This window comes from Aulonocara stuartgranti, assembly GCF_965226115.1.
Source record: "Aulonocara stuartgranti genome assembly, chromosome: 11".
In the NCBI taxonomy this organism is placed as follows: Eukaryota; Metazoa; Chordata; class Actinopteri; order Cichliformes; family Cichlidae; genus Aulonocara; species Aulonocara stuartgranti.
The window spans coordinates 28414819-28435014 of record NC_138947.1 but is presented as its reverse complement, the minus strand read 5'-3'; the positions used below and the strand labels follow the sequence as shown (position 1 = coordinate 28435014).

Sequence of the window (20196 nt, the reverse complement as noted above, 5' to 3'; positions counted from 1 at the left end):
CCGAGTCTGGGAGAATCTGAATGCAAACTCTGGGAACAAGTGAAGCTTTGGCACTGTCACCAGGTCAGCTCAAAACCCCCTCCAAGCCCAGCCCCTCAGCACCAGGTGTTCCCTTGCATTCAAATGATACTCTTATTCATAGACTGTCCCAACTGGAGTATTAAAAACTAAAAATTTGCAACTGAATGCTGATATAATCCTGGAAATATATGTCTCCATTAAAAAGTAGCCCATTTGAAGGAACAAGGCGGTCTTTGTGTGGGGCTTTATGTATATTTATCAAGGCGCTAAAAGGGAACCAGAGGTGGGGGTTAAGGAGAAGGGGATAAGGAGTAGCAGGGCAGACTTTCCAACTGTTTACATGTTAATTTCAAACTTAACAGCCCTTGTCCTGGAACTATTTATACACTGAATGCAAATTAATTTCGTCTCCCTCTGTTATCGTCCTTTTCCCCCCTTTTTTTTTTAGCAAACACTTGACTGTTGATGGAAAAATGCTAATTAATGGGTGCTTGGAAAGTTGGACTAACTGTGCCCCTGGATTTGAACGACAGGTTGCATTTTGTTAATATGAATGCGACTCAGTTCCATTTTCGGGTTTAGCTACATCAGGTGTCAATAATGACCTTCGTCCTGAAGGATTTTTGCATAGTGTTACGCTTTTATTGGTGGCACTTTTTTTGATTCAGGATGTTGACTCACCAAAATATGCAAATGTTGAGAAAGAAAGCTGCCTGCCTGGATGTTGTGTTAAAGCAAAGTTTAATAGAAAAGTGCTACCTACAAGATATTTTTTCAAACCACTTGTTTCATTTTCAGTATTATTTTTCACTGTAATGTAACATAAAGCTGTCTTTATTATTACTTTCTTATTATTAAATTGTGAATATTATGCTCCAAAATAAAGTTTCCATTTTGCTTTACCCCACAGGTGTGTGGCATGTGGAAAAGTGTGCAGACACGATCAACATGTGACTTATCCTATAAACGCTCTTGAACAATTGCCTTGCTAATCACATTATGGATACAGTAAGCTCAACAAATTGGTAAGTACACTTGCCTACATCTTTGGGGTGCTCTCAAGCAGATGAAGCTACAGCAGATTTGAAACTGCTGAATCAGTGTAGCACCATTGTCATAGCAGTTTACTGGTTCTGCTGTTCATTTTTGGTTGATTCTTTGAAAGTAGCTGCCGAATAACCGAGAGTGTCATCTCTCTGCCGATGACGCTTAACTATAGGTAACTAAAGGTTTTCACCTACCTGTAAGCAGAATGTCATAATATATCATTTTGGCTGTTTGCTGAATACTGGAGATATAAATATTCCCACAGATCTGCGAATCTTATTTGCATTTAAGCAGAACCACAAATATTTCAGGCGTTCATCTTGAATCAAAATGGCTTAGTCCCTAGAGTAGAAACCGACAAGCAACCTCCTGGCAAGCTCAGTTCACTGACTGGTTGGCAAATGGTGTCTGGACTTTGCTAGCCTTTACTGGACTTTGCTAGCTCTTACAAGGTGAAATTGGTCACAAAGAGCGTAGCTACCCCAAAAAACCTCCAAAAATCTATGATTTATTTGGTTGCAGATTGGCATGATCATTCGCAATTTGCATGTAAGACAGTGAATTTCCTCTAAACCTTAACCATCTAATCTCCAAGCTGTACAGAAATTTGAAGAAGGGTAATGCCAAGTGGAAGTGGAGAACATTCACTTTCAAAGTAAAAGTTGTGCCTTATTGATGCAATATTTTATCGCAACGGTAAGGTGCAACATTTATTTTTAAAGCAAATATTCTCCATTTCCTCTCTGCCTAGCACTTTTCACTACCCCTTGGCAAATCGTTTATTAGTGTTTGCAGACAAGTTGGCCTCCTCCATGCAAACTGGTGGCAACCACAGCAACCTGCTAGTGACCAAAACAATCCCAAGGAGGTTTTAATGCTGCACCATTTATCTCTTTGCAACCAATTTCAATTCACACTGGCAACTGCCAGCCACCTCCAGCAACCACTCATCAACTAGTTGTAAAACTCTTTTCCTTCAAGACCAGTAACCCATCTGGTAACTACAGGTCACCTGAATGGGGCTTTAGCAATTGATTTCATAGCGACTGCCAACAACCTCCAGCAGCCACCCACACCTGGTTGGGGAAGACATATTTTCCCCCCACAAACAGTGTTTGCCACATTTGCTGACTGAACTCTAGGCCTGTGTGACTGGCCCTTAACGACTTAACGAGTCAAACCTTATTGGCATTTTAATATTTATTGAATTGAAGTTTTTCTAGATGCTAGTTACAACCCGTTATGCCTCAAAAACAAAGTTTTAAAAGCTTTTTCGATTTCATGGAAGTTATATTTCTACCATTATCTTTGCTGTTGCAATGGAGTCTTGAGTGCCAAATCTATCTCTTATAATGTCTTGAATATACTGTTGTATTGAAGAGAGCAGTGTCATTAAAATCACTTGGTTTAAAACCGAAATAAAACAAAGAACAAAGGAAGAAAGACTTAGAGACCGAGAGAAAGAGAAGTTGATATGAAATGTGGTCAGCTGAACTGCCATGGCAACTGGTCAAGAGTCCACAGAGAAGGAATGTGTCTAATGAAATGTAACAATACCATCCCCCCCGCTCCCCCTCCTCGCTGCCCTCCCTCTCTCACTTTGAGTGAATGACTGAGTATGTTTTATGGTTGGAGTGCACAGGCTCGACTGCCGCTTTGTTTAGACGGGTTTCAGATGTTTGGCTCATTGTGTTTAGGTTGTGCTGATTGTTTTTTAGGCACATTTGAGTGAATAAACAAATGTCATCACTTCAGCGCCATCCTTCAAGAGCTTTTTATGTCAGTGTCAGTAAGTGATAAAACATCTTTTCACGAGCGCATATTTTCGTCCTTCGTCCTCACTTGATATATTTTTTTTGTTTGCTTGATACGAGGGAAATGGTCTCTTAGAGTGAATAGGATATCAATTAATTATACAGTCGTCAGAGTCACAAACCAAAGTGCAATACTTTAAGGGTATAGAAATTTGGATGAAGTGAAAAAGTTGTAAGAGCAGTTTGAGTGCTTCTTGTAATTACAATATAAACAGTAAAAAAAAGGCCTATTACTGAAAGCACCCAAGTTTGAAAATAAACCAATGAAAAGAGATCAGTTACTAAAGTACTATATGTTGAAATCACTCAGTTATAACATGAATGTCTAAACCTAAACATGTTGGAAAATTCATAGCAGATGCTGACTGGTTTAGCTGGTCTCTCCTCATAAACCATGCATAAATCAACCATCACTGCCGCCTCTTTCTTTCTGTCTGATTATGATGCTAATATCACCACTCTAAACAAAGAAACAAGCCCAGTGACAGAAATGAGAGACATAACGCTTTTGTTTACAAAAGAGGGAAAGTATAGAGGTATTATGCGGACTACAAGACTGTGGGGCAGAGGGTGATGTCTACAGAGAGGTTGGATCGGCCTGCTAACGTGATCACCTGAATTATGCACAAACCATTGTGTCCAAATATCATAAACCGAAGCACGAACATCCCACCCCTCCCTCAAACATGGGTCGAAATTATTATTTATGTGGCTTCAGAGCTGCAGAGAGACAATTAGTCATATTCGTATGCTGAAATTAATTGAGAGAGATGCGGGAGATAAAGACAGAGAACAAAGACAGCTTTTTGTCACTTCTTTCTATCTGACAGGGATAATTAGATATATGAAATTGAAATTCCTCACTGGGGGGTCCTATTGACAACACTGTTTTCTGTTTCGCTCTTATCCCCTGTTTCTTTTGTGCTCCTGTTTATGCTAATTTGGACCCAGTGTTTTTCCCTGACCGCTAAAAGCTGCATCCTCCCCAGCCTTCAGATTCAATTCATGTAGAGCAGAGAGTAGCCTGTCAGCTATTCACAGCCCTTTACCTGTAACACAAGGACTCGGGGAATCAGTTTCTAATCAGCAGAATTTAAATAGCTGATATATACATGTGTATGTGTCACACTGTGTGGAGCTGCAACAGTATTAATTAAATGAATTAAATATAAAAAAAAAAGATTTTATTTTATTGGATATGTGTTATTATAATATTTCAATTCATCTTTTTTAAATTCAACTTTAATTTTATGTCTCATTTTATTTTATATTATTGTTTCCTTGGTTTGGAGATGTCACCACCCGATAAATTACAAGTCGCAGGCTTTGTGACACCAGAGATATTTAACTCCAAGTTCTATAACTTCCAGTTTTCTAGGGGGCGCCCATGAGATATAAGTGAATGGAGCTTGTTTTGTTGTAATTAGGGGTGGGGGTCTCAAAACTATATTACAAAGTTTCAATAAAATTTGCAATAATATTATTTCTGGTGAAACAGGAAAAAAAAATACTGAATAAGGTTTTATTGATGCGTGTGGGCAGCAGCATTTATAAGGGTGAGTAAATGCAGGGCATTTCCATCCTTCTTTTCCAATGAGCTGCTGTCAGTGATGACACACAACCTAATTCAAAGTGTGATTCTATTGCAACAAGGTGCCAACAGCAGAAGCAGCAGCATTATAATGCAATTGTAGTGACACAGCAATATATCCAGTGACACCGCTTAAGTCAGATGTAAGCACAAACGTAGCCTAGGTAATCTTTTTGGGGGTTTTTTTAAATAAAAGTAGATGATAACACTTTAAATTTGTAGTTTCACGGTATAAAGTAGCTTAACCTTGTGAGGAGCCTGCACAGCATGTTTTGTCTGGGAAATCTTGGGTCAAGCCCCTGCTTGTCTCTACCTTGTCTGATAACCAGCTGCTTCTTTTACACTGATGTAAGCTACTGCCCTGTTATAACAAGGCTTCTCATATTTTTTGTAGTTATCTTTTGATAATGGATGCCATTGAGGGAGGCTGTCCTTTCGTGTATACGTAAATGGATATTCAGTATAAAAGTGCTAGCACAATGTTAGCATTTATGAGACTAAATAGATTAAATCAGTTTTACTGTAAGATAACAGATAACACAATGATTTAAAAATGACACTAACACACTTACATTCACTCCTTTTGTAAAAAATAGTGTAATATAAAATATTTTTTGTTTAGAGGGAGCTAAACAAGTTACCTTTGACTGCTAGCTGTGTCAGTAGCTAGCCATTGTTAGCAGGCACCAGTGTGTGCTTTTGAACTTCAGCATTATCTTTTATTCTGTTAAACCATTTGCAAAAAAACCCCAGATAAATCTAATATAACAAATTAACTGCTGCCTTTACACAGTAAGTTAATAATTCACACTCACAAACTGTATTAGTTACACTGGCCAACCACTTAAAGATTGAGAAGTAGAGCGAACAAGCTTCTTGAATAACTTGCTTAAAATTTTATGATTTCATCTATATTATACTTTACCTGCTACGTTGCCTATTTTCTAATGCCCCACATAATGACTTGAACATAAGTACCTTTGTGCATTTTCTGAAGTTCAGTCCTTTGGTTAGCATCATGTGAACCACCCTCACAGTATCAGAGAGGAACATCTGATAAAAGAACATTGTGGTTTTAGTGGAATTATGGGTTATGTCACCTTTCACCGCAAAACTAGAAGGGGCCTCTCAATAGTTTTCCTCTCACATGAGAAACAACCACTGTCATGTTTCTCACAAGTGAAGGAAACTGCTAAATGCCACAAAAAAGACCCACATAAAAATGGATTAAGCTGACAGCGTGAATTAAAAGTGTTCTTGAAATGAAAGAAATTGTATGATGTACTGTATGTATGTATCTACCCTTTTTTAAAATTTGTTGTCTGGTTTTGTGCTTATTTACTTATTTATTCTTTTATTGAGAATGTTTTTTTTTTGAGAAGGTTGGTACTTCAGCTACACTTCTGCTTTTATTATTGCACATGTCTGCCCTGGTTTCATTTTTAAGCATAAAGATCTCATTCCCAGAAAGGACCTAAGAAGCGCACAGACACTTAAGATTTTTCATGATAGATTCTCCATGTAATTCAAATATTTTGTAGTGTTTAAGCAATTAAAACTCAAAATTCAAGTGACGTTAGACTATTGCTTTTAATTTCCCCACTGCCCCACATGTCCCTTTATATATAAAAATTATATACTTACCTGACACTGATCACTTGCTGACCTCTTGCTGATCTTTTTTTCCTGCTCTAACATACATTAAAATACTGGCCTGCCATTATGGATTGTGTAAGACCGGAAAAAGAAAAAAAAAAAGAGGATGGTGCATGGTTGTTAGAAGGGAAAGGAAGGCAGGATGGAGATATGAATTGAACCGGAAAGAGCCTTGTGTCTAATGCTTGCCACATTCGCTCTCGAATGAAGGTCTAATTACCCATCGGTATTTGGTGCCAGCGTTCCCAGGTCCCAGCAGCCCCTGGCCCTATGCAGGCACTGAGTGTCCAAAGCCAGCTGCCTTCCAAACACTTGCAGGTAAACAGGCCGGGCTAATAGTCCTACCACAAGGGAGCCAGATGAAAGAGCAGGAAACTGCTGCCAGAAGCCCTGAAAGGATTTATGTAAAGACGTAAAGACAGGAGATGCAGGGATGTAGTAGCAGCTAACCCTATCTAAACTTACCTATCTGTTTGCTTAGATGATTCTTTATGACTCAAATCGCAGGCCTAGCGTAGAGGTAAAATTATTATAAAGATAACATAAACATTATAAAGGCGTGTTCAGACAAACATATGTAAATGCTTTGTGTATACAGTGTATCTATCATGCTGGCAGTTATTGCTTTGTGAAGGTCACAGTGTAGACTTGCTGTAGTGTGGAAAGAGAGTGCAATTTTGATGAGCTTTACTGAAAGAGGATTTTTGAAGGGGTGAAGGTAAAGAATTACTTGAGGATGTGGAATTATAGATCTGTAGAAGAAAGTAAAAGGCAAAAGCAGCAGAGACTTTTGCTGACTCTAAGTCTTGCTGGTTCACTTGCATGCAAAGCTACGACAGTCTGATGTGTCACATATGTTCACTCTGAATAACCGCATGTGCAGATGTGAATGTGTTTGTCAGGGATCATATCCATTTTCTTTTGTAGTGTAAACTCAGTAGCAATATCTCCTGCTGCCAGTTTAAAAGTGTAATATCTGTGAGCTGAGGAAAAGTGAGCAGTCTTCTGTGTTGGATACGGTTTTCATGAAAGGGCCAGCCAGGGTGGGACGGGAACATCGCCAATCATGACTACTCCAGATCCATCCTGAGGAACAGGAATTCCCACAAGCTGGATAAACATGCACTTTGGTCGAGAGAGCTGGGTGCTTGATAGTCGCTCTCTCATCTTTGAACACGGACATTCTCTAGATATTGATTTATTTTCAGAGCCAAAATAAAATACGGTGAGTTTTTCTGGGGGTTTTTTTTGTTTTTTTTTTTCAAGTGAGAGAGGAAAAGAGATGATTAATGGAGTCCAAAATTTTACAGCCTTTAGCATTACTTGAGGTTTTGTTTCCTAGATGGCATGTGCCACTATCTGATGGCTTGGGAAGGACAGAAGTAATATGGCTGCCACATGTGAGAGGACAACATGCTACTGCGGTTGTCCAGAGAATGTAAACTGTGTTTATCCTAATGGATTCTGACAGAAGCAATAATGGACACCGGGGCTAACTCGACTGACCACACATTTGAATTTTGTTTCCCTTCTGGGAATTTGTGTGTTTTTGTTCGACTTGAGGGTGTAATTTTTTGTGTCTGGCACAAATGGCGCTGACTATATTTCTCTCAGTATTTGAATATATAGTGTGTGTACTTTTGCGGTTGTCGCTTACATACACACACGGGCATTTGTGTTTTCATAAGTGATTACTGTGAATCAACTCTTTGTGCGTGGCTCAAGTCATAAAACAAGAGAGAAAGAACATCGTTATGGTAGTGGGGCACCTCACTAAAACGCTCCAGTGACAGAAAATGAAAAGCTGTAATTCCTCCTGTGAAGTGAAGTCTGACTTGTCAGAGTAAAGCACTTCCTATCCTTTTGTTCAGATCTCAAAGGGAATTATAGAGGAGAGCGTTAGATATGGCTGTTAATAAGACCAGCGAGCCCTGACCAGATGAATGTCTGAGTGATTTAGACCATGACAGTTGTATTAAACTAATGAAACTAGATTAGTTTAACCTGGAGACTCATATGTTCACAGAAAACATGAGAGAAAATAACATATATTGAACCTTTTATGGACAAGTCAATCAATTAAGCACTTACAGAGAGTAAGTACAATCACAAAAAAAAAACCTCACACAAATCTACATATTTGTTTCCGTCATCATCATGATGAAGGAAGCACTTTTTTTTTCCAGAAGTGATGCAATCAGCTCTCATATTGATAAGTAAAGAAGAAGCAGAGGGTTGGGGCTGGGTTAGGTGGGGAGGAGGTGCTTGGAGATCAATGGGCTAATAAAACAAATCGATGGAATGAAACCACAGAAAAAAGTGAAGTCATTAATTTGCAGAGACAGGATGATCCCACCAACCACATGCATTGATTAGAAATGAGGTCTGTGGAGAACCTTCAGGGGGTATCATATTAGGGAAGGGAAACAATGGCCCAGGTGGAGTGGTGGTGGTGGAGGTGGTGGCAAGGGGGGGGGATGCTTTCCTCCTAGGTTTTGCTGCTGAACTACTGCAGGAGAATAGGTTAACTGGCAGATCAATGGCGTCTTCAGGGTAACTCCAAGAAAACAGTGGTTCTGTATATGCTCTCCAATGTACTGTCAACACATTATCGTGACACCTCCTTTTTTAAAAGCAAAGTGTACTCAAGCATGATTTTGAAATTCAATACATCATATAGTACAAAGAGGTCCGCAAATAAGGTCAGAGGTGAGAGCTAATGTACCATTTTTATCAATATTGTTATTGTTAATCATGATTTGTCATCAATAATATTGGACTGAGTTATATACACTGCAGCCTCTTCCACGGCACTGTGAGAGCAGTGGAGCTTGCATGATCTGCAGTGTAGAAAAGGACTGCTTCAATACTGGGAGTGGTACTCTCTCCATATTGTGACTGTGTGAGTGCGTAGGTTGCAACAAATGTTACAGTCAGCCCAGTCTCTTTGCGAACTATTAAGTTTGTCCAAATTTTGGCCTCACCACCAGTCCTTTTTTGGGTTGTTTTTTTTGTTGTTGTTTTTTTTGAAATTCAAAGAAACCCTTGACGCTTTCCGTTGGTCAGGGTTCATGCAGACACAGCATAGCTTTTCTGAAGCCGTTTGGCTGAACGAGAGAAAAGAAAAGCAGGTGATGTGAGATTGACGACTTAAATACTTCATCAATCAATGCTGCAGCCAATGTGTTGTTTGGTGATTGGTGGAGAATTCAGGCAATCCATCTTTCCTACCAGCAACTGACATTCAAGATTCTCCTCAGGTTCTCCATGTATTGCCTTTATTTCTTTATTTCCAGGGTTAACCTAGGCTGCAGAATATGTGTGTTTGTGCGTGTTGAGGTGGAGGGGGTCCACGCTCTCCTTTCATCTGTTATTAGAGTCTGTTAGACATGTATGCTGCAGCAAAATCTGGCACCCACACACACGCAGGAGTACAACACTCAAGTCAGCTCATGAGCAGCCCTCCCATGCTAACGAGATCGTTTCACAGAAATTTGAAGGCATTAGTGTAATTACTGTAATTATATTTAAATGAGATTATACGCAAGACGACGGGCAACATCATCTTTGAAAATGTGTTTTAAATCGCGTGTCGTCTGGTCGATTTTTTCTTGCAGGAAATTAGCTGAATCGCTTCATATTTGAGTTTCGAACAGTTCACAAAATTCAGAGCGCAAATGCTAATCTGGTGCAAAAAACGGCACCGGAATGTTCACGTGTGGAAAAGAAAGAGAAGATATACTGTCTCACAAAAATTGCAGGTTTATATTTTTTTATAAACCATTTTCTAAAACGAGTGTTTTAGACTCAAAACGTGTCAAATCAAAGCTGATAATGTAAGAATTCCTCCTGCCACCCACCCCCTGGATTTCTGCACCTTTAAACCTTGCAGTTTATTTCCTGACACATTATTCTTTCTTTTTTTCATCTCACTGTCTTCCCCCAGTGTGGCCAGAGTAATACTGAAGCCCCTGGGTTTTGCTTAATTAAAATACATCCTTTTTCTTTTCCCCTCGGAGTCCAGGGATAGAATAACTATGCAACAGGGTTAGCTGTATTTAGCTCCTTGAGGAGTTACCCAGTGTTGTGTCAGGCAGCCACTCACAGCTAAATCAACAACAGAGAGCAAGGGAAAGAGAGAGAGAGGGTATAGTATAGGAGGAAAAAACAGGGGGGTACTGGAGGGCTCCCACATCGTGTAAACGCCTAGCTTTTCACACTGAGCGGAATTTTCATGCTAAGCTCCCAGCTTGAACTGAAATCCTCTCACTTATCCTCAAATCCGAGATGAAATACTGTCAGATGTACTGTGATCCAGGGAATTTAGTAGGAGACTGACAGGCCGGGTGGAGAGACATATGAGTGACTGATACCGAGAGGCACAAGTGCGCTTGTCCGTGTGGAGGAGGAGCAGGGAGAGAGGGGCGACGACTGTGAGGGGAGGAGATTTTTATCCGATGATTTGTCAGAGGCACAAAGAGTGACTCGTGTCAGTTAGGTGATGAGTAACAAAAAAAGTAGCACATTGTCACATGATCCAATCATTTTGTGCTACATACTTTGTTAATGTATAATGTATTATTTTATACTGAAATTTAAATGATTTCTTTTCTTTTTTTTCTCCCAAAAAATGTCTGCATTTGATTTGTGAAAGTGTGCTGTACACGGAAACACTTTCCTCACGCTAGTATTGCTCTCATTCGTCAGTCGGATGCTTTATGTGGGGTATTGGGGCTGATATTTGGAGGGTGTGTACATCCCTCATCTCTGAATAGCTCTAAGGCACAAGCAGGAAATGGAGTCCTGGCATTTTGTTTTGCATCAGTGCTCCTCTTTATTAGAGAGGAACAGAATCGACATAGAATTATAATTGGAAAATTGTAAGCTTGCTTTCATTACAATTAGCCAGATCACAGGATGCAATAAACCAATTATTTTACTTAAAAGCAAGTTTCCTCATCACTCTGCAGTGCGTCGCAGGATGTGTAACCTCATCCCACATGGACGTGCCAGTGAAACAGCAAACTCTCTGTCTCCTACTCTGTCGCTCCCCGCTTACATGTAAACACCAGCATGCTTGAGTGTGTTCAGACAGCTGAACATACACTGACATATGAACGCCATTTAGCGGCACCACACGGGCGCGCAAACACACACACACACCTCAACAACATACAAATAATTGAGTAAGATTTGCTGGTACATTAAGTTTAATGTGTTTGACATTTGGCGGGAGGAAATGGTGGGCCCAAAGTGGAGTAGCCGGGTCTTTCTTCAATCAGGGCACTGCAGGGCTTCATTTTACAACCCCGACGCAAACCCAGACCCGTCAAAGCTAATTAGCGCCGTTGCAAATGGATACAGGTCATGGCTCTCAGCGGATTGGTCCACAGAAGGGTCGCCAAAGGTCAAACCTCCAGTATGGAATGATATAAACAATCATCTATAGACCACAAACCAATCAATTCCTTTTAACACTATCCACTTCCTGGTCGGCTGCTCTCAGATGTCAGAGGTCAGTGTACAAAAAGACAACTGAGCCAGTGGGTTTGGGAGTGGGAAGCATATCCAACTTATTATCTATTTATTTGTATTTTACCAGCAAAATATCAAATGCATTTAAATCTGTTCTCTGATAGCTTCTGTTATGTTTGTATATATACATGCCCATTCATTTATTATTTTCCAGAGGTGTGGACTCGAGTCACATGACTTGGACTCAAGTCAGACTCGAGTCATTAATTTTATGACTTTAGACTTGACTTGAAAAAATGTTCTAAGACTTGTGACTTGGACTTTTACACCAATGACTTGGGACTTGAATTGGACTTGAACCGGTTTACTTGAAAAGACTTGATATTTTACCCCAAATATAAAATTTAACATGCATATTATATAGAGATTGAAAATGTGACGTCATTCACGGGTAGAACCGCAAAGGATTCTGGGAACTTGTGGCAAGCGGTACTAGCGCACGCAGGCTTTCAATTAAAATCAGTTACACAGCGATAAAAAGAAACACAAAAATGGCAAGAAGCTGTTGTATCATTAACTGCAATAGCCGGTCGCATGACAGCCACGGGAAGCCGACGGGTAAAGAGATCGGTTGTTATTGGATTACGTCGTTGAAGAGAAATTGTTCAGCCATGTTTCCGAAGTAACAAAGAGGCGACGGATGGCCTGGATTGCAGCCATTCAAAGACCAAATATAACGTCCCAGAACACTCCAGCTCACAGGTTAGTCTGCTCCAAGCATTTACACGAAGGTCAGTGTTTTTTAGTAGTTAACACGTCATTTTCATAACATAATTAGTGATATAGGTTACAAGCAAGTCTGGCGCTGAACAGAAATTGTCGCGCTATGCTCCTTTATTTATTGTGCATAAATGGTGAATTGTCCTGACACAATATTGCGTTTCGCTTCTGTTATTATGGTACATTGACAAAAACATATACTTTTATTCACAGGATAAAACAGGTTTTCTGTATCACTAATTGCCCAGTACGATTACAGCATACAATATTATTGTCACTGCTACATTTCTGTGATTGGACTTTTACACCAATGACTTTTACACCAGAAATTATTTCCACTGCTAATTAATTACCGTTGAGCTCAAAGGTCCTATTAATAAACGGTTAATGAATGTGTATTTATGACGACAATTTGTGAGACTGGTAAACTTATGATACGTACGATGGTCTTTCGTTCTACACGGTGCATTTCAAGGTCCTGTACCCATCCGTCGGTAAACTGTACCTGGGCTTGTTGCAGTGACCTGAAGTTACTAAACTTCATGAGTGTGTGCACTCACTCCAAGAACCGTATGATTATAAATATGCATATAAATATGCTACGATGAGATAGCTGACTTCATCTAACTAGCAAATGTTGTCCAGGCTACGTTGGTGATGCAGTTTTTTTTAAATGTGTATGATATTTTTGTCATGCGATTTTAAAGCCGGTCCTACAACCGCATCCAAGAATAACATGCAGCTTATCTCAGAACTGTCGGTGAAAATTATTCTTGGAGCTAAGTTTAATTGAGCTGCATTTTAAAGAGGTGCAATTTCACAATTTGTGTATATTTTCTAAGTTCACTATTTTGTCATGTGTTGAGAAAAACACAGATTTTAAATTACATGGTCTAATATTTACATTTAGCATAACTGCAACATTATTTTTTCATTGTTTTTTTTTTAAAGACTCGAAAGGACTTGAAATTCAAAGTTTCAGACTTGTGACTTGACTCGGACTTTTACACCAGTGACTTGAGACTCGACTCTGACTTGCCTGACATTACTTGAGACTTGACTTGAGACTTGAGGATAAAGACTTGAGACTTACTTGAGACTTGCAAAACAATGACTTGGTCCCACCTCTGTTATTTTCCACTGTTTGCATGACAAAGCTTTAGATCTTGGAGAGGCAAATCCTGTATATTTAGTTAGTCTTTCATGAACTCTATACTACATAAAAATCAATAAGAGTGGAGTGAATAAAAAAATGATCTAAAACCATCTTCTTTCTTTGCAGCTAAAGCACACTGTGTGCGTGTTTTCATGCACACTGAATAAAGCCACTTCAACATCAACATGAAGTTCCGCAATTAGCCGGGCAGAGAAAAAAAGGACAGAAAGACAGCGAGAAAGGAAGAGAGGAGGGGTGGGGGAGGAAAAAGGATGGAAACCAACGCTTGAGGAATTGAATTACCAGAGCCTTTTCTCATTATCATTTAGCCGTCTTTTATGGCCCACCAGTAAGAGATGATGTTCCCATGACCCCGCACAATACACAGACATATTATTCAATCCTGCCTCGATGAAATTCCTGCAAATAAAACCTTTGTGCCGGGCAACAGCTAATTATTTGACAGATTGGCCCCCTTCTGGCTCAGGTTACAGTGTGGAGAGGCCATGTTTTAGCCCCCCACTCCCCACCTCCCACCCAAGCAAGAACACCACCAGCACTCCCTCCCCGCTCTCTTCCAATCCTGGTGCAGAGAGGGGCCACTTTGACAAAATCCCAGAGGGCCTCATTCTTTTCAGGAGATTATATATTTCTGCCCCCCCCCCCCTTCCCAACCATCTATCCATCCAAAATCAGGGGAGCGTGATGTGTGTGTGTGTGTACAGATGGGGGTTCTGTGTGTCAGTGACAGCAGTCATTTCATAGTTTAAAGGGTTTTCTCAAGCAGAAATATTTAATCTTCCCACGAAAACAAAGTTTGGTGGTGAACGACCATGATGGAAAGACAGAAAGAGAGATGTAAAAAAAAACGAAGAAAAAAAAACACCAAACCATGTCAAATATGTGTTTTGTTACACTCTATTTATGCTTACTTTGAAGAAATGCTGTACCTATGAATTGAGCATAATTTTTTGTAATACCAAATTAGAGAGTGGGGAACATTAAGGGATTAAAGTTTTGGGTGGGCATGCCTTTGGCTTTGATTCAGTCCACTAATAACAAGAGTTTGTCATTAGTGTTCGGACATGGACCACCAAGATAAATGCCAACACATGTTTAAATTATCTGGAGAGTAATGGCATTTTCCTTCAGCCCTTTCCCTTCCCATAAAGGTCCCTTGTTGACTCAACTATGCCGACATTTTGAGTTATCAGCTCAGGTTTAATCTGTTGCTTACTTTGCACCCATGCAGATGGAATAATTCAAGAGGTTGTACGTGTTAAAGAGGTTAAAACGAAGCAATGCGTAGAAATGATGTAAGGGAAGGCCACTGGGGAACAATGACATTTAATTACTGTGGATTTTAAGCATACATGAAATGTATAAACATGTTATATATAGAAGGATGACAAACTGTGATAAACACTTTTTCAGTTACACATATAATAATAAATAAATATATATATTGTTCTGACATTTGTTATTAAAATCAATTGAACTAGATACAGTCATTTAAAAACTGCCATTTAATTGTAATAGTGAAAATGCCGCGACTGAAAGAAAAAGTCACAGATTATTTTTAGAATCTTGACGCAGTGCTTGTAAAACCACAACACTTTTGCCTGTCACCCAAGAGAACTAAAACAGGGAACTACTGCTACTGTGTGAGGCATTTCTGCCACAGCGTTTCTGGAAATTGCCAGAGCTGAATATTTCTAAACGGGGAATTGATATCAAATAATGAAACAACCTGAAAAATGGAAGTTGGAGTTGGACTTAGAGGAAATCAAAAGGATTGTTGAAATGCCAAATTCTGAGGCCATGCCAAGCAAATGCTGCACTATGACCAGTTTGTCTGCAGTTTCCGTGCTAAGATTGGTGTTGTGACATATCAGGACAGGATGTCCTCTGAATTTGGTAAAGTCTTAACAATCCAACCCTTTATATATGAACTAACTATATGCAAACATCTTTAAAAAGACAAAACAATTTAGCCTTTTTTTAATGTACATCACCCCGTAAACACCACTTTGAGCTTCTGCTCCTAACAGTTCCCAACAGTTACACCCTTTTGTTTTTCCACCTCTTGTACGGTGAAATTCTTGCTGGGATCCAGTTGCATGTCTGGGATGCTCGACTACTGTGTTCACCTGGCATGAACCCAAGTGAGCAGAGCCTAGAGTATTCATTGCTCAACCTGGATGAAGGTCATACAGTCCAGCTCTTCCCCACTTCGCTCCCCAGTGAGCAAACATATGGCCATGGAGCACCTTGAACATGTTTGGGTGACCAGAGCTACTTGGCCTGGGTTGCCACGGCAAAGAGAAAAAGTGGCACTAAGGGAGGTTTAGGCCTAACTTGCTAAAGCAGATCAAGGATAAGGAGGGAATCGGAGGCTGCCAACAACTGAGATCATCAATAACTAGTTGCTTGCAAACACTGAAAGCCATGTAAAGTCACCCAGCCGTGCATGCACATGGAAATCTACAGAGTTTCTCGCCTGTCTTGTTTCTCCTCCCCTGTTTCTGTTGATATAAATGCTTGTAATCATAAGGTACAATATCATCACCCCATTGTTCAAACAGCCAAGCCTCATCTAATCGCTTCCACGTTTCCTCAGTGTTAAGCTCATTAGTGGGTGACCTAAAGGCATGTAGGGAAAAAAAAGAAAAGACAAGCAAGAGAGACAAAAAAAAATCTTTGGATAATGGATGCTTGCTGTTTTGAGACAGTAAAGATAAACAGGTCTGCAGCCTTGATAATGAATATGCTGCAAATGCTGGCCTACAGTGTGAGTTTATCACAAAAGTCCAACTAATAAGCCTGACTAGTGCGTATGTGCATGCATTTTTTAATATATAGTTGGAGCAGTGTGTATGAGCATGCCAAAATTGAGTCCTTCATTCTATGTGTTGCTGCATGTGCGTGTATTTACCTTCCGGCTGGCTGAGGGTTGGGGGTAGGGGTGGAGAGGGTGTCGGAGATGACGATTCGCCGCTAGACTTTGTGAATGGGGATGTGAAACTGTCTCTAGTGTCTGAACGTCCGGCCCAGGTGGCGACTGGAAGGCTGACTTCATTAGCCTTAAAGAGGAAACAAAGGAAGATGCATCGTAAAAAAGTGCCATCCCTCATCTGCAAGGCCACCGCCTGACACATTAGGAATCTGTATGCTCAATTAACCACTGGCAGGCTCATTTTTCCTCTCTCTCTCTCGCTCTCTATACCACTTTCTCTCTTCCCCCTGCTCTTGATCAAACAGCGAGCGGGAGCAATCACACTAGATAGAAGCGAAACTCAGTACGTAGCGTGTTTGTGAAGTTTGATGTATTTTACTTGCACGCTAACTGCAGTAGGTTAAAGGGAAAAAAAAAAAAACTTTTTTGTCAAAGTTTTAAAAAAAGAGTCAATTTTTTGTAAGCTTAATGATTGCAGTTGAACACATTCAAAACCCCTCCCTATGAATTCTACAGCTGTGTAATTTTATTCTTATTATCATTTATTTATGTATTTTTTGTTACAGGAGAAGAAATGTGATCCCTCGGAATAGAAGAAATCAGCTTTAAGTGGTATGTAGTTTATTTGGGACTTTTTTTTACTTGAAAAGTGCACAAAAATATGATCCCCACTTATATATTCTTATATGTTCTATCAGAACTCATAAGCATAATTATACGCACAGGTGACAAATGAAAGGGAAAGACGACATCAAGTGTCGAACATGCTGTTGAACAATGGGTTGTAATGAAGTTGTAATGAAGGGTTTTCTAAATCGATATATTAACGTCACACAAGAATGTAAAAGAGCTACGTCCATCAATATTGAAATAATGTTTTTATTAAGCCTTTTCAACTTCTTAACTTTTTTGTTCAAACCCATGTTACTTGGTGTTCTTCATGTGTTCTGCATATCATATAACCTTGAGCCGCCAGCCTTAAGAGATGAGAAATGGGCCACAGAGTTTTCACAGTTTGTTCTAACTATGCACCTCCTAGATTTTCTGATCCATGCACACTTGCAGCCCCAACCAGTGCTCACACAAGTGAGGAAATTTATCAGACTTTGTACAGCTCCCTCTGGAGGGAGTAGTATATGTAGTAATAAACAGAGTTTAATGTGTCCAATCATATAAGATAAACACAGGGGCGGCAAAGGTTCCTCCTCATGTTTTGTTGATGGAAACGCATACATGATCACGCAAACACACACACACACACACACACACACACACACACACACACACACACACACACACACACACACACACACACACACACACATAAATCAGACTTAAATCATATCAACAGTTCTCTTGAGCTGGGTGTCAACCTGAGGATCTTTATCTCACTGAGTTTGAAAAATGACACCTGGCTAAGGTGGGGCTGTGTGTGTGTGTGGAGGAGGTCACCCTGATACGCATCAACCTTTGATTAACGCTCTTTAAAAAGCACAGGCATCATAGCTCAGGAGGCCTCCATCAAACCCTTCGCTGCACTTCACAAGCCCAACTTCTTTTTATGATCTGACCCGCCCATTTTCTTTCTCCCGCTCTCATGCCACCTCACTCCCACCCACGTCCCCTTCGCTATCACCTTTCTTTTGAGGCCTATCCAGAGAGATGAATAATAGCAAGCAGCTGGCCGAGCACTTCCTTCCCCGTGTCAGGGTCAACAGTTCAGCATGCTGATAGAGACCCTTACACCTTTTTTTTTTAATAAGAGCTCCCCTACACTCACACAGGTCACTTTGCTGCATCGCTGGACAGCCGTACTCCTGCCATCGTCTGCGCTCCCTTTCATTATATTTCTTTTTTCATCGCTTTGTGAGTCGCTGATTGATTGATAGCTGCTGCTTTTAGGTTAGTAAAACACCCCAAATGTACTTCAATTGATACAAAATAAATATTTACATATTAATAATTAATGCAAGCTATCTATTGACTGGGGTTTGGGTATAAAGAACAGCCTCAGCCTGTCAGAATTTGGCTTCTCTGTGTGAGTAATATTTACATTGATATATCATGAGGCTAAGCTAATAAACTTTTTGATGCTTGCTGCAGTTCCAATGTAGCTCCGTGTGGATTGACAGCAGAGGCCACCCTGGTCAGATTGTGAGTGGGCTCAGAAAGAAGTGCTAATCATAATGCTGAGCTAGCCTTGTTGAGCAGCTAATTACCTCCATTATGAAGATGCAGAGGCCTGATCAGAGGCGCCTCTGTGTGTACATGTGTGTGTTTTATATATGTGTATGTGCGTACTTTCCTGTGCCGATTAAAAAGGAGGATTAGCCGTCCGTCCAAGACAGAGGAAGCCGGGGTGGGGGAGGGGGGGGGGGGGGGGGGGGGGCTGGTGGTGATGGTGGTGGGAGGAGGGTGTCCCCCCCTCCTGGAGACGAGCCCTGACCTTCTCATTTCATCCTCATTAGTATCTCATGTCAACAGAGCAGCCACTCCTTAATCATCTGCTATCATCCCAGGCCTACACACACACACACACACACACACACACACACACACACACACACACACACACACAAATAAAGACACAGAAAAACACAAATGGGCAAACAGGGCTACTGTTACAGACAGGGACCAGCACATCCTGAATACCCATTTATACTGAATATGAATGTATAAAGATCATTTTACAAGAAGAGTATGTATTGCATGTATGTATGTATGTAATGCATAATTTGTTACTTCAGTTTTCTGTGAAAAGTATTCAAACTTCTGGGAACTCTGATTACAGTAACACTGCATTCTCAGGGTAGAGTGTTAAATATTATTTGTGATCATGTAAAATGCCCTCTCAGCCACAATTAGGGAAGTAGCACCAAATGTCAAACTGTTTTTACTTTTTTCCCCTTATTCATCTGCTTCTATTTTCTTTTTTTCAACAAATCCAAATTGTATTTGTTGGATTCGGTGTATGGGATGTGTTGTTGGACAGCAGCATAGCTGTGTGGTACAGGGTGGGCTCGTCCGTCTGTGTCGGCCTCGGTGCCACGGAGGCCCCAGCAGGGTCGAGGGGAGCTGGGGCTCAGGGTGCCAGCACAAATGAGCTCCATTCATTTCCCCACTTCGGCATATGGTGGCCCATTGTCCTCGGCCACAGAGGCAGAAGTGATGCAATTTGTTGGCATGTCCTGTCATTTTCACAAACTGTCCATCCCACTGAGGCCCCGACCAGCAGAAGACAAGCAAGGGCAGCTTGTTGTTTTACCAGATAACATGTGTAGTTGTGCGTATGTGTTTACTGTATTCAATCCAGAGCTGATGGCGACACTCCAAAACAGAATAGAGACATATGTTGTCATCTGAGCAAATATTTTGATGAAGCACAAGGCAGAAACAACAGGATCAATCAGAGGAAATTACTCAGATTAAATCTCCCTGAAGATTATGATATGCAGTATGTATGTCAATCCCTGTATTGTTGTTTTCCAATACTGTTGTCTTACAATACTTTATCCTTATTTAGAGAATAAGATCTAATCTGATCTGGGCTTTAAGACATGAAGCTTCCTTATTTGCTTAATGGTAGATTTAAAAAAAAAAACCCAGCAGCATTAAAAGGAAATCAAAACCAACGTAAAAAGAATACACACTGAAACCTCAGATTCATGAGTGAGAGTGAACTGAGCAGCTCACCCTTGCC

At 40.4% G+C, this 20196-nt stretch overlaps 1 long non-coding RNA gene across 4 annotated transcripts in view; it reads left to right on the top strand.

Moving 5' to 3' along the window:
- Positions 1 to 20191, top strand: part of LOC309717509 — a 112921-nt gene extending 92730 nt beyond the window's left edge. For 3 of the 4 annotated variants that reach the window (XR_014279708.1, XR_014279709.1, XR_014279710.1), the window contains 2 exons: positions 932 to 1046; positions 17063 to 17776. This is a non-coding gene — a long non-coding RNA (uncharacterized lncRNA). Of the gene's footprint in view, positions 1 to 931; positions 1047 to 17062; positions 17777 to 19488 lie in introns of those variants that run through there. The other variant, XR_014279707.1, reaches the window with a different exon arrangement.
- The last annotated feature ends 5 nt before the right edge of the window (positions 20192 to 20196 follow it).